Genomic DNA, 14,167 nt, shown 5'->3' on the forward strand with positions numbered 1-14,167 from the left:
CCCAGCATATGGGGCAGTCTGAAGACCTCTCCTCTGGGCGGGGCATTGGGCCTTGGCAGATGGACAGCTAGCTGTCCAGGGTGCAGTAAGCAGCTGAGGCTGACATCATTGAAGTCACACCCTGTGTCCAAGGTTTGCATTGTTCCATTCTGGATTAGAATTTCCTGTTGCTCTCAAGGACTCCTGTTTTAGTCTCAGGCCAGGGGTGGCAGGGGAGGACATGCAAGAAGTATGAGCTACAATTTTAACTGAGGAGTAACTGACATTATATCACAAGCTAGCAACTTGGGGGCTGCTGGGCTGGAGGTGTCTGACCTGGAGGCCTGAACAAAGAAGGGTTTTCTTATTCTTGAGTTTGGGCATCTCTGCTTCATTACAGTTTCTCTTTCTTGCTCTAGCTCCCCTTCCAAAAGTCCTCTGTTCTCCAAGAAAGAGTTGGAGATGGGACTGAGGGGCGGTGCCGGGAGGAGATTAAAAGGTGGGAGCAAAAATGCTGATACATAGATTTGGGATCTGGGCAAAATCCAGCTCTACTTGCTTTGTGACTGTAGGAAAGTTTCTAACTGCTCTAGGCCTCAGGTTTCTGGTTTATACAGTGGGGTTAATAATAAACACTTTGTTATAAACACTAACGATTAAACATATAAAGAGCCCTGCACAGTGTCTGGCATGTAGTAGGTGTTCAGTAAATGGCAGTTTTTTATCTCATCAACAGCAGCTCAGATGTACTTGTCTATCAAGGTAGTTTCTGTGTGGGCCCTGTGAGGGCCACAACTTGCTTAGAACAGTATCCGGCTTCCAGGACCCCCTAGGAAACCCATCTGAACACAGGGCTTTTTCACGCAATCATTGTTACTGGTACTGAACTTGGACATACTGACTGACAGTGGTGGGGCGGGGCACCATTCTTTTATTTTACTGTGTTTGCAGAAGTGGTATACCAGGGTATTTTAATGGGCATATAAAGATATGTAAAACAGTGTGGGAAAGCAGCCCCCTGTTTGTGACAGGATCAGGAATTAGTCCAGCTCTGTGTCACCATGCCTCTTCCTTGGAACTTTTTCATACACCTTCTCCACTTTCTATCCCGATGCCCCCCTCCCCACTCCACTCCCTCCACCCCTACACAGTCTGCCCTGGGCACAGACACTCTGGTTGTCTAACCAGATCTCTGCCTAAGGAACCTGGGAGCCCCTCCCTTCTTTGGTGGTACCAACATCACTGACCAACCGCACGGCTGGCTGGCAGCTGGAATCATGCCCTGCCATGTCCTGCCTGATGACACAGGGCAAACTTATTCTAACGTGCACCTCTGGACATTTTAAATCTGATCAACAGTCCCTAATATTAATTCAAAGCTTTATTTTTATAGCGTGTCTGTTTACATTAATTTGACTTTCGCGATAATTCTGTGATGTGAGCAAGACTGGTGTCTTTCCCATTTGACTGATGAATAAACCAAGGCTCAAGAAGTTATTTCTCTAAGGTCCACAAAACTAATAAGCAACAGAGGTCACATTAGAACTTAGATGCCCTGAGTCGCGGACCATTTTCCTTGCTGTAACACCACACTGCTTCCTTCGGTCTGAGGCACCACACATCATGAGGGGTCAGAGGACTTTCAGACAAACAGCGCATCCTTTAAAAAAGAACAAAGAGTACAGACAATGCCCATAAGCAGGGACATGTGGCTATTGAGAGAACAGTAAATTCTGAGAGAGGGGTAGCTGACACAGGTTTCTTTAGAGGGTGATAACCATCATTATAATAATCACCATTTTGGGTACTCCTTGTGCACCAGGCATTGTGCTCTGTACTCCATGTGTGTTTCCCATTTACTCCTCCTCACAACAATCCAGTGAAATAGGCTCCATCATTACCCATATTTTCCTGGTGACAAATACAGAAAGATGAAGGAACGTGCTCAAAGCTCCACATTTAAGCAAGTCCAGCACCTGAATTCGAACCCTGCATTCCAACCCTGGGACCTGCACAGCTGATTATTTCAGTTTGGGCTGCCGTGTGTTTTCAGGTGGCTTTTTCCAAGGCTCCCTAGAAACAGTGCATAACTATTTCTGAGCAAGCCTCCAGGCAGCTTCCAGGTGGGAATCTGATTTTTGTCCCTTCATTTCGGAAGCCTCATAGAAACAAGTCCTCCGTTTCTCAGTCCTCCTTCCCTCTGGCTCTTCTTTTGTCCCGAGGCCACTGCCATCTGGAGCGCCCCAGCATCTGCTCTGGAGCACACTCCTCCCACCGCCCCCGCCTGCCCCAGTGAGGCACCTTCTCTCACTCAGACTAATCTCTCCCCTCCTCCTCTCCCCACCCCCAGTGCTTCAGCTCCTGGTCCTCACCAGGCTCTCAGAGCAGACACCTGCCCTCTGACACAAGGCAGAGAAACCACTCAGCTTCCCCAGGCCTTTAATTTCCCAAATGGATCCATTTGGTTAATTGCACTCACACTCCTATGGCTCACTGCCTGTCGGTGAGAAGCTGGGCCTCTTTTATCCAGAAACATTACAACAGCCCATCAGGGACAACATGGACTCAGGACACACAGCTCGGGGTTGATTGGGGTGGGGCCATAGAGCTATATTAGGAATGGTCTATATTGCTCTCAGGACTTATTCCAGGCCCCTGAGGCAGCGCCCATGCTTGGCTACCTTCTCCTATAAGCGCTGAGATCTGCAGGACTGGGTGTGGGGACATGGGTGGCAGCAGGGAAAGCTATTACTTTTCATAGCTGGTGCTGTCACCTCGTTTCTGCTGCAAACCCACTCAGCCTGGCCTACTGCCCCCTAATCGTACCTTTTTACTGGAGGCTGGGCTGTTGGGGTTGGAACAGCATGTTACCCTGAGTTTCTGTTTCTAGTGGGAGGACCACAGACTATAGCAAAGGGAGGCCCTTCTGTGCGCTGGTGTCTATGTTTACTCAGGGCATAAGACACAAAGTTTTCCTCTGGAGCCAGCAGTGTAAGCATGGGAGCTTCCAGCACTTTGCACGAGACTCCTAGACAAATGGTGCGTCTTACAATGTGGGAAATAACCTTCCCGTGTCCGTTCCAGCACCTCTCCTCCAGGCTCCTGCCTGTAGCAGCCTGCCAGGGTGGCAGTTGGGTGTAGACTGATGTCTGTAGTGGATGTAAATGCAGAAGACAGTAGGAACAGATGCTGCTCCCTCCTGCTGTCTTAGTTCTCTTCTCCCTATGCCCCCTCATCGCGGCAGAAAGGAATTTTAAAAATGCAACTGGGTATGTGCTGTCCTGGGAATATTAGCAGCTAGACCAATATTGCCGGCAAGATGGAAGCCACCTCCGAAGAACTGGCCCGGCTCCCTCCCTGGGGCCAGCTCCAGCCAGGTCCAACTGACTTCATAGGTCATACGGCATTGGTGGAAGAAGCTGGCATGAATAACGGGTGGAGGTCTCCAGGAATATGAAGGGCTTTGGTTAAGGAGACCTTGGCAGAGGCCGGAGAGAGGGGACCCCAGAGATACTTTGGCTGGTCTGGGGTCTTGCAGGAGCCTCCCTTTCTCCCTGGTCCAAAGTAAACAGTGCCTGTATAGATAACCATATGTTGTCTCTAAGAGTGAATAATAACTCCTTGGTCACAGAGCCAACATATGGTTATTTGCACAGGCACTGTATATTTTGTAGATATCCAAAGTAGACTTGTAGATTCAAAAGCCCAGCTTTTCCAAAGCAGTGTAGCAAAGCAGTATAGCAGCTGTAACTTTAGGGAAAGAAGAAAGGACCAGTGGTTTTGGAATGCCAAGTTTGTGCCAGGTCTTGGGTTAAATGCTATACATTAGCCCATTAATTCACTTAAAATTAATTAACTCTAATTTCTTTAATAATCGCCACAACTTTGTGATAAGTGTATCTATCCCACTCAAAGACAAGAAAACTGAGGCTCTAAGAGAATAAACCAATTGCTGAAGACCACACAGCAGGCTGAGTGGGATTGAAACTCATGTTTGTGGCTTCAAGTCTGTGCCCTTTCCATGTGCCAGATGGATTATATGTCACTTCCTCTTGAAGCTACATCTCTGAATCTCTGTCTTGTGTGTTCCCCTGGTCTTGTGGTTTCCTAGCTAGTTCACTGTTCAGCTCTCTAGATTAAGCCCAGCCCTATTCTGCTTTGAGTTGGTGCTTGTCCCTGTGAAGGACACAGAAAAAGGGCAGAAGACACTGCCCTCACCCTCAAGAAGCTCGTAGTCTGGTTAAGGGGGAAGGACATCTCTTTCCCTCACCCCAATCTTCTCCTGTAGTCTTGCCCTCTTTTTTTTTTTTTTTTCCCCTGCCTGCGCTCATCCTATGGTTTTCAAATGGCTTTAGAACCTTGGTCTGTTGAAACCAGGCTTAAAATCCCACAAATAGAGGTCAGAATAAGCAGCTTCACATGAATGACATCGTGAGCAGATGGACAGTGGCTTGGACTCCAAATGGGACACCCCACTCAGGGAGCCCGGGAACCCATTGGTCAGTGCCTGGTGTGAGGAAGCTGCGTTTGTAACAAAGATGGCTGGGGGGTTGCACAACTGTCTTTCTTTAGGGAAACTATGGAGGGACAGAGATTGTGGTTTCAGGCTGTTCTTTCTATAGCGTTCTGAAATTTACTATGGAGACACAGACTAGACAGTTTGTGACTTACTCAAGGTGGGATACGAGAACTTAGCCCAATGTCTTTTTTTTTTTAATCAGTATTCAATATATTAAAGTAAGAAACCAGGAAACCTAATTTTTGCTTTAACTTTTTATTTCAACTGACAGATTTTCAATTCTCTTCATAAATCTCATAAATTTCAACAATCATTTATTTGATCCCGTCAATAAACTTAGTTAATTCAATTCCTTTGAACATTTGAAACTGTATTTATAAATTTAATCATTCACTTTCCTTTTTGAAGTATCTCAATTTTGTAACAAAGTTTTCCAAGTCCTAATGTAATTCTTTTGTCATTAATATTTTAAATAACAGCTTTATTGAGTTAAATTTACATACCATGCAATTCAACTATTTAAAGTATACAACTCAATGATTTTTAGTATATTCAGAGTTGGGCACCCATCACTACAATTAATTTTAGAATATTTTCAATCACCCCCCCAAAAAAACCCATACCCATTAGCAATCACTCCCCTCCCCCCAACATTGGTCTTCCCCAGCCCCAGGCAATTACTAATCTGCTTTCTACCTCTGTAGATTTGCCTATTCCCCACATTTTATATTAATGGAATCATACAATATGTGGTCTTTTGTGTCTGCTTCTTTTACGTAGCCTGATATTTTCAAGGTTCATACATGCTATAACATGCATCAGGACTTCATTCTTTTTATGGATGAATGTTCCGTTATCTAGATCTATCACACTTTATTTATCCATTCATCAGTTGATGGATCTTTGAGTTATTTCCACTTTTTGGCTATTATCAATTATGCTGTGAACATTCCTGTACAAGTTTTCATGTGGAGTTGTGGGCCATATGGTAACACTGTTTCACCTCATGAGGAATCCTCGGTCTTTTTATACTAAATCCAAGCCTCCCTTTCTGGTCTTGTATTTTCAGTCTCCACTTTCTCTCTCACCCAGGTCCCTCCTTATCCTACTCAAATCTTGGGACCACCCTTGGAGACCTTGCAAATAGGATTCTGATCATTTCCCCCTCCAGCCCTCCTCTGAGCCATTTCCCTTTTATGACAGGCCCAGGGAGACAGCTGCTGCTACCCTAGGTGTCTTCACTCACTTGGAGAGGAGATGGGGCGTTTCACAACCCTCCCTCTCCAGCTGTGAAGAAAGATGTGTCTAATTGCTGTGAAACTTTCTCCCTGAGGGTAGCAGATGAGGAGACAGACAGTGAGGAGCTAGGTTCTTGCAGTGAGGTGAGGGCTTCTCTTCTCCTTCCCAGAGGTGGCCAAATTCCTTCCCAAGTAGAGGCGTTTTCCTGCTCTTCCTCTGAGGCTTTGGTTTTCGCTGATGACTTCAAAGTAGAAGCTGTCTGCATATGCTACCTGTTAGCTTCTGTTTCCTTTCCAGTCTTCTTTACCTGCTAATCTTTATAAGGAAGGAAACTGATGAGAGCTCATTTAATCCTGAGCAGGGCCAGTGGGTGGACCTGAATAATGGAAATTACCAGATATGCACAGACTTTATTTAAACCAGTCCATGCGAAGCTTGTTAGATCAGCCAATCCGCAGCTACACTGACTTTGTGTGAGAGTCTTCCTATTCTGGGTATGTTTCCTAGTCCTGCCCCTTGGAGGTTTAACAAATAAACGATGGTAATAAGGAGGAAATGCACCGCCCCATAGAACCTTAGAAAGCTAGCTGGATTATAGCACCAACAACGTCCTTCCCAGTGTGCCACTCAACCGCTGGCCTCTATGGTGGGCTGTCAGCAGGGCCAGGCTGTGGACCAGGCTGCCTGTATACTTTAAGCTTCCTTGCTATGCCAGGATAAGATGTGCCTGGCTCCATCTGGCCTGTAGTCAAAGATATGGGATGATCCAACAACCTCACTTCCACCATATATCAGTCTATATGTATAAGGATGTACATTGCAGCATTATTGTAACGGGGAAAAAATAAGGAAAACAACCTAAAGGTCCACTACAAATAGACAGTTAAAAGCTTTGTGGTAGACCCACAGTGCAGTTATGTCCAAGCTGGATGGCTTAATGACTCTATCAGTTAGTTATGCAGTGGCAGCCAGCTGCGGTGCACCTCCCACCCTAGAAGTGGCTGCACTTTCTCAGTGGGTGCAGCCTTCTCATGGGGCCCCAGCCTGCCTGTGGTGGCTCAAATACTAGGGCGCCCTGTGAGTGCTTTGTGCACCTAGAGGCCCTGGTGTAAACACTACATTATTCAAGGTGGTCACCTTGACAGAAAGGTCTCTTCCCCTTTCTTCTTTACCACCCCCTCCCTCCCTTGCCCCAACTTAATAAATAGCCAAGTGGTTCAGGTTTCAACCTATAGATCAGTTCTGGGTGTTGAGCAGGAAACAGCTGTTTTCAGCCAAATCCCTAATCCTAAACCCAGGTGTCCCGCCTCCCCAGGTGGGAATCAGGGCCACCTGACCCTGTTGTTTCCCCACTCACACTGAGACCCCGTGGCCTCTGTGAACTTAGCTGAGGCAGGGCCAGGAGGGGATGGGCCTGCCAGGTGCCCCTGCCCCTGCCACGAAGCAGATCTCTGTCAGCGGTTAAACACACAGCCCCTCGCTCCTCCCAGATCTCTCCCCCTGACAATGAAAAGGAGCCAAGCATGAAACACAGCCGGGGAACAGATGGAGACCACCGTCTTCCAACCCTGAGAAGGGGGGAAGGGGAGCTGAATCCCATATATGAAGTTTCTGTGGCTATTGGAAAATCCTAAGACAACTGGTGCCAGCCTATACTGGTGAGGAAGCTGGGTCTCTCTCCTGGGCATAGGGAGAGGCAGAGATCTAGAAGCAAGCTGGTGAGTGCTTTCCTAGACGGTCAAGTCCTCGTGCCCAGAGAGTGTGGGACAGTTACCGCTCTTTCAAAGGGGATGGGAGAGGAATGTGCGGGCAGGCAGACTTCCTTAAAGAGGCTGAGATATTTGGTCATTTCATAGGGGTGAAGGGGAGATGTGAGGCAGGCGCTCTCTGAGAGGAAGCCTGGGAGCTCCGTGCTGCTTCCCCGTTTAGTCTTGTCTTTCAGAGATCCCTCTTTCTTCTCCTTGCTTGGCACTCTGTCTATTTGGGACAGGCTAATGATTATCAATAGAGGGCATTTTGAGTTTCCTAAGAAACCTACCTGCCTGGTCTTCAGATGCCTGTGAATGGAGGGAGTGGAGCAGGCTTGGGTCAGCATCTGTTGCATGGTTCCTTCCTTGGCTTGAGAGAGACAGAAGGGAGGTAGCTGGGGTGTCAGAGAGCAGGAGAGGAAGAGGCGGAAGAGCCCCCTGCAGTGCCCGGACAATCCCTGTGCTGAAGGTGGAGTTCAGAACCCAGGGCAGCTAAGCTGAGGCCCTCAGGATGAGGGGATGGGGAGGCTGGAAACGGAGGTGATGGCAGTTCTGGGGCTAGTACCTGGAGCAGCTGAATCCCTGGATTCTGCCTGCAGGATGGAGAAAACTGGATAGCCCTGACTGAGATCAGACAGGAAGCTTTGAGAGGGAGAGGGAGAAGGATTTCAGAAAAAAAGGAGATGAGTGTGTCTGCTGAACAGGGACAGGGTCTACTTCAGAGGATGTTAAATAGATATTAGATTAGATTACTGCTGTATTTTTTACTCAAACTTATACTATAACAACAGTTCTATCTTATGTGATATTAACAAAGGATTTATAATATACTGATTCGTTGATGGGATAAGTATCTCCCAATAATAGGAAGTGTCTGATAAGATGGCTGTTCACTCATCCCATGGATATTTATTGCACTCCCTCAGTACAAAGGGAGAAGACATGCACTCTGAGCTCACGAAATTCAGAGTCTGAGGTAGGCGATAGATGTGGGAACAACTAATCCCGCAGGAGAAGGAAATGACTGCTGGAACAGAGCGTGCTGGCTTACTGGGGGCACAGGAAAATTGCAGCCCTCTTTCAGTGGGAAAGCAGGGTCAGTGACAGGGGTAGGTCACCGCTTAGGGTCTTGACAAAGAAGGGAATTTGCACTATAGAGAAGAAAGGGAATAGTGTTTCCAGCCTAGGCAAAGCGGGAGAAAAGATGGCCAAAAGGGCAGAGAGCACCTGGCCTGTTTGGGGAGTGGCGTGAGGCATGCGGGAGCTGCAGGAGAAGGGGCTGCAGGGGATGGGATCCAGGTTACCAGGTCACAGAGTGCAAAGCAGAGACTGTCAGAGGCCAGCTCCTCAACTACTTTTTCTGTCAAGACAAATACGATAAAGGATGGCCCCAGGCATGACACACACTGCTCTTTATTGTTCAAGAAAGGAAATGGTGGGGGGGCAGGGATGTGATTGTTATGGTGGTAATCTGAGCCACTCCGATTTATGTTTATGTATAAATCATTTCAAACTGTTATTTGGTTTGTATTAGGAACAAATTACTTGAGAAATACCTTCCATCTCAGTCCTGGGTTCCTGCTAAGAGAGCCGTGCTGCCTATCTGTGTGGAGCCCTGCAGCCATTGTGGGATACATCTGCCCTCTTTAGATCTTATAATACCTGGCCCTTCCCCACTACTTGTTTTGATGTGCCTCTATTTCCTCTTTTGTTTCAGCTCCTCGCTCTGATTTCTAAACAGGTTGCTTCCAGGCAGCAATGATAATAAGCCCTGCTGTGTTTTTTGTGTTTTGTTTTTATCTTCTAATCTAATATAGAAAGACTGTTTTGCATTGGCTCTGTTGGGCTTTTATTTTCTCTCTGTTCCCCCACAATATCCTGTGACAGTGATGACTGAATGTATTCCTTAGTAGGTTCTTCTAGCACTCTTCCAGTCGTTTGATAGTTTATTCTAAGAACTAATTGCTGGCATGTAGCCTTGTAGCATTAATCTGTTGGTGTGTCCTTAGGCATTAATTCAGGAGCACAGCATTCAGGATCTGCAGAGCTGTTTTGTTCATGGCTCTGAGCATTTCAAACTGAACATGTTCAGTTCCAAGTTCATAATCTATCCGTGCCCCAACCGCTGTCGGATTTAGTCCCCTTTCTGTATTTTTGATGCTAACTATTAGCATGATCCTAATTCACTTTTCCAACCTAGAAACCTTGATGCCATCCTTCTTCTCTTTATCCATTACCAGTCAGTCATCAGATTCTGTTAATTCTAACCCAGAACCTATCCTTGAATCCCAAGGTGGCCTTGGAGACCATCAAGCCATCTGTCTGTCGCACACACTCTCTCTCACACCCTGTGCAGGGGCACCTGTGGAATCTGGGAGAAGGCGAGTATAATGACAGGGAGAGGAAACATGGTCAGGCCTGCGCTTGGCCCCCAGAGCAGGAGGATGCTATAGGGCAGAGAGTGGCCTGTGGCTAAGCCCCGACCAGCCATCTAATGGGCAGGCCACAGGCCACCTCCTGGACTTAGGTTTACCCGTAATTCAGAGAAAACATAAAGGTCCTGCATCTAGTGGAGACACTTGGGCTCATCAGGAAGGAATGTAAAAGAATAGAGAAAGCATTTACGTTTGTATCATGTTTCATGTTCTGTGCATTATCCATTTGATCTCACAACGACCATCTGAAGCAAGCAAAGCAGGGATATTCCATTTTTGAGATTTTAAAAAAGGTTTGGAGAACAAGTAATTTACAAAAATTAAGTGGCAGGACTGAGACCTTTACTTGGATCTTCCATTCCATAGATATTCCCTACCAGGGACCATGCCCTGCACTGGGGACAGAAGAATGATCGGGACCTGACCTGAGCCCTACGGCTTCCACAGAGGAGAAAGGTTAAGCCAGTAGTAAGCAAACTAAGCCACTTCCAGCTCGCTGCCTGCTGTGTGAATAAAGTTTTATTGGAACATAGTCAGGCCCATTTACTCATGGAGAGTAACTCCATGGCTGCTCTCACCTAAAATGGTAAAGTTCAATAGTTGCGACAAAGACTATATGCTTCACAAGTTATTTACTATCTAGACGTTTACAGAAAAGGTCTCCAACCTTTAGTTTAAACATAGGGTTTTACCACAGTGTGCCGTGTGCCCCAGGTTTAGAGGAGATGGACTCTCAGCTGTTCTGGGAGCGGGGACAGGGGACACAGGGGGAACACAGGGAATTCTTCACTGAGCAGAAGATGTCTGAGCATTGCATAGTGTCTTGAAGATTGGGTAGGAATTAATCACATGACCAGGAGGGAAGATCTGTTCAGACAGAGAGGATGGCACGTGTAAAGTGTGGTGGTAGTAAATGGTGTGGTGTGCTGAGAAAATGACATGTCATTCAGTTAGGAAGCATTTAGGTTTGGGTGGAGTTGGAGAGGCCTGCAGGAGCCTGATCTCTGAGCGCCTTATGTGCTACGCTTGGGAACTTGAATTTGATCTTAACAGATTGATGGGGTGATGATGGAAAAGTTTTCAACGGAGCGCAGACATGATCAGATGGGGATTTAGAAAAATCATTGTAATAGCAACATGGAGAATGGATTGGAAGGAGACCAGTTGGGAGGTTATTGCAACTGACCATAAGACGTGATGTATATTAAAGGTAAGATGGGTGGGCACATGGAGAAGGAGGGGGAATGAGAGACACTGGGAAGGAGACAGTCCAAGGGTCTTGGTGCCTGGATGTGAAGTGGATTTAAGGGAGATTCTTGATGTCTGGCTTAAGTCACTTAGGTAGGTACCACCAACGGAGATGGGGAATAGAGCTGGAGGGACAGGACCCCTGCAGAGACACTGAGAACATCAAGGCAGAAGAGGATCTGGCAGTGTGATTAGTGTTGCCACGGAGGTTGGAAGGGCCAGAGAAAAGAGGAGGCCCCAGAATGGTGTTTAAGCGGTCAAGGAGGAAAGAATGTTAGGAGGGATGCATAAAGTAGTTAGCAGTTGCTAATGCCTCCAAGAGGTCTGGCAAGATGAAGACTAAGAATACTGTATTTGGCCAGTGGGAAGTCTAGAGTGTGCTTGGATGAGGTGTGAATGAGAACTAAATAGTCAGAATCCATACACCACTCTTTAAAAAACAAACTTTCGGACGTCATCAAAATGGCGGCGTGAGGTGAGCCTCTGTAAAGCTCCCCTGGAATTTATAACTAATCGAACAACAATAACTCCACAAAGGACTCCCTGCACAGTACACAGGCAAGGCGAAGAGGCCCACTACTGAATTCACCTAAAGGTGGGAGAATTGCGTGGGGGGGGGAGGGAGAAGTGCAGAGACGGAGCCATGGGCGCAGGACGCAGGACACAGTCCTAGCTCAGTGCTCTGAGCTCGCTGCATCCCAGAACTACCGCAGCTGCGGGAGAGGGAAGAACTCGGAATGCTAGGGCTCCACTTATGGCCCACAGGACTGAGGGGGCAGCATATAACACGGCTGAACCCAACGCTCACGGCAGAGACCCCGGAGAAAAGACTGAGGGAAGAAGGCTGAAAACGGTGGTTTCAGCCCTCACTGCCGAGCAGAGAACGGAAGCCTTAGGCACTGAGACTAGCCACCCCCTCCCTACCCTCCCAGAGCTCACCCCGCCCCCACCTGCCCGGTGCTAGAAGCAGAACATTAGCAGTGTCAGATCAAAAGAACAGAATATTTGCTGCTCTGAGAACTGTGGACTGCAGACACAGATTCGCAGCCCAACTAGTTCCGGCAAAAGGGAGGGAGCTGTGGAAGTGGGACCAGCTGTGGTGGTGGTTGCCTCCATTGCTCTGGGCCACCTGTCACAACTCACCCCGCCCCTGACCCCACCTAAATGGGCGGATCCCTGCAGGAGTAAACAGAACTGCTGAAACATATGGGCTCTGAATCGGGTGCAGAAAGAGCTTTGGAACTTCAAAAGCTCTCCGCATCCCTACAGGGGCGTGGCGACCTATGACCCAGGTGAACTGTTAACAGAGGAGAGGCCCGTCTCCCAGGGAATCCCCCCATTGTGTGAGAAGCTGGAATAGTGCAGAGAAAACATAGCACTACTTTGTGAGAGAGGGGAAAAAAAGGCTGTAGTCAGAGAGAAAATAAAACATTCTACCAACAAGTATTGGAAAACAAAAGAAAGACCTCTTCCTATCAACCTGTGGCAGAAGCCACTCCTGTAGATGTCTAGGAAGAGGAATAATAAATCAGTAATTGCCATGAATAATCAAGGCAACAAGACAGCTCAGAAAGAAAGTGAAAAGTCTCCAGAAAAGGAACTTAAAGATATGGAAATATGTGACTTAAATGACAGAGAATTCAAGATTGCAGCTCTGAAAAAACTCAATGAGATGCAAGAAAACACAGAAAGGCAGTTTAATGAACTCAGAAACGCAATCAAAGAACAACACGAGCATTTTACAAAAGAGATTGAAATTTTAAAAAAGAACCAAATGGAATTTCTGGAGATTAAGAACTCAATAGAAGAAATTAAGAATGAAATAACCAGTTTAGGTAGTAGAGTTGACCAGATGGAGGAAATAATCAATGACATCGAAGATAGAAACCTGCAAATTACACAGATGGAAGAAGAAAGAGACTTGAGACTTAAAAGAAATGAAAGAACTCCACAAGAACTTTCTGACTCCATCAGAAAGAGCAATATAAGAATAATGGGCATACCAGAAGGAGAAGAAAGAGAGAAGGGAACAGAGAATATATTCAAACAAATTGTCGATGAGAACGTCCCAAACTTGTGGACAGAACTGGATCCTCGAATCCAAGAAGCAAATAAAACACCTGGTTACCTCAATCCCAACAGGCCTTCTCCAAGGCACATTGTATTGAAGCTGTCTAAAATCAACGACAAAGAAAGAATCCTCAAGGCAGCCAGGGAAAAGAAGACGGTAACCTACAAAGGAAAGCCCATTAGATTATCATCAGATTTTTCAGCAGAAACTCTACAAGCCAGAAGGGAGTGGAACCAAATATTCAAACTATTGAAAGAGAGAAATTATGAGCCAAGAATAACATATCAAGCAAACATATCCTTTAGATATGAAGGAGGAATAAAGACCTTTCCAGACATCCAGAAGCTGAGGGAATTTTCTAACACACGACCTACACTACAAGAAATACTAAAGGAGGCTATTCGACCACCATCAACAGGGACAATTTGTGGCAACATAAAAAGGGGGAGAGTAAAGGCCTGAACTGGAATATGGGAATGGAGAAAGTAAGCGTGCTAAAGAAAATGGAATACTCTAAATATCAAACTTTCTTTTACATAAACTTAAGGGTAACCACTCAAAAAAATCCAGAACTGAAATATATACTGTAATAAAAGAAGAAACAGAGGGAAACATCATAGAATACCACCACAGAGAAATAGTAGACAACAACAAAAAGGCAAAGAAACAATGGAGACACAGCCTTACCAGAAAACTAAAGATAGAATGACAGGAAATCCTCACGTATCAATAATCACCGTAAATGTAAATGGACTGAAATCACCAATAAAAAGGCACAGAGTAGCAGATTGGATCAGAAAACTAAAGCCAACCATATGCTGTCTCCAAGAGACACATCTCAGCTAGAAGGACAAGCATAGACTCAAAGTGAAAGGGTGGAAATTGACACTCTAAGCAAATGGTACCCTGAGAAAATGAGGTGTAGCCC

At 46.3% G+C, this 14,167-nt stretch overlaps 1 protein-coding gene across 26 annotated transcripts in view; it reads left to right on the forward strand.

Moving 5' to 3' along the window:
- NFASC (neurofascin) overlaps positions 1-14,167 on the forward strand; it is a gene marked incomplete at its 3' end in the record, with an annotated part of 189,908 nt that overhangs the window by 84,465 nt on the left and 91,276 nt on the right. The gene's annotated exons all lie outside the window — the stretch shown is intronic.

The sequence above is a fragment of the Rhinolophus hipposideros genome (genome assembly GCF_964194185.1).
Source record: "Rhinolophus hipposideros genome assembly, chromosome: 19".
Lineage (NCBI taxonomy): Eukaryota > Metazoa > Chordata > Mammalia > Chiroptera > Rhinolophidae > Rhinolophus > Rhinolophus hipposideros.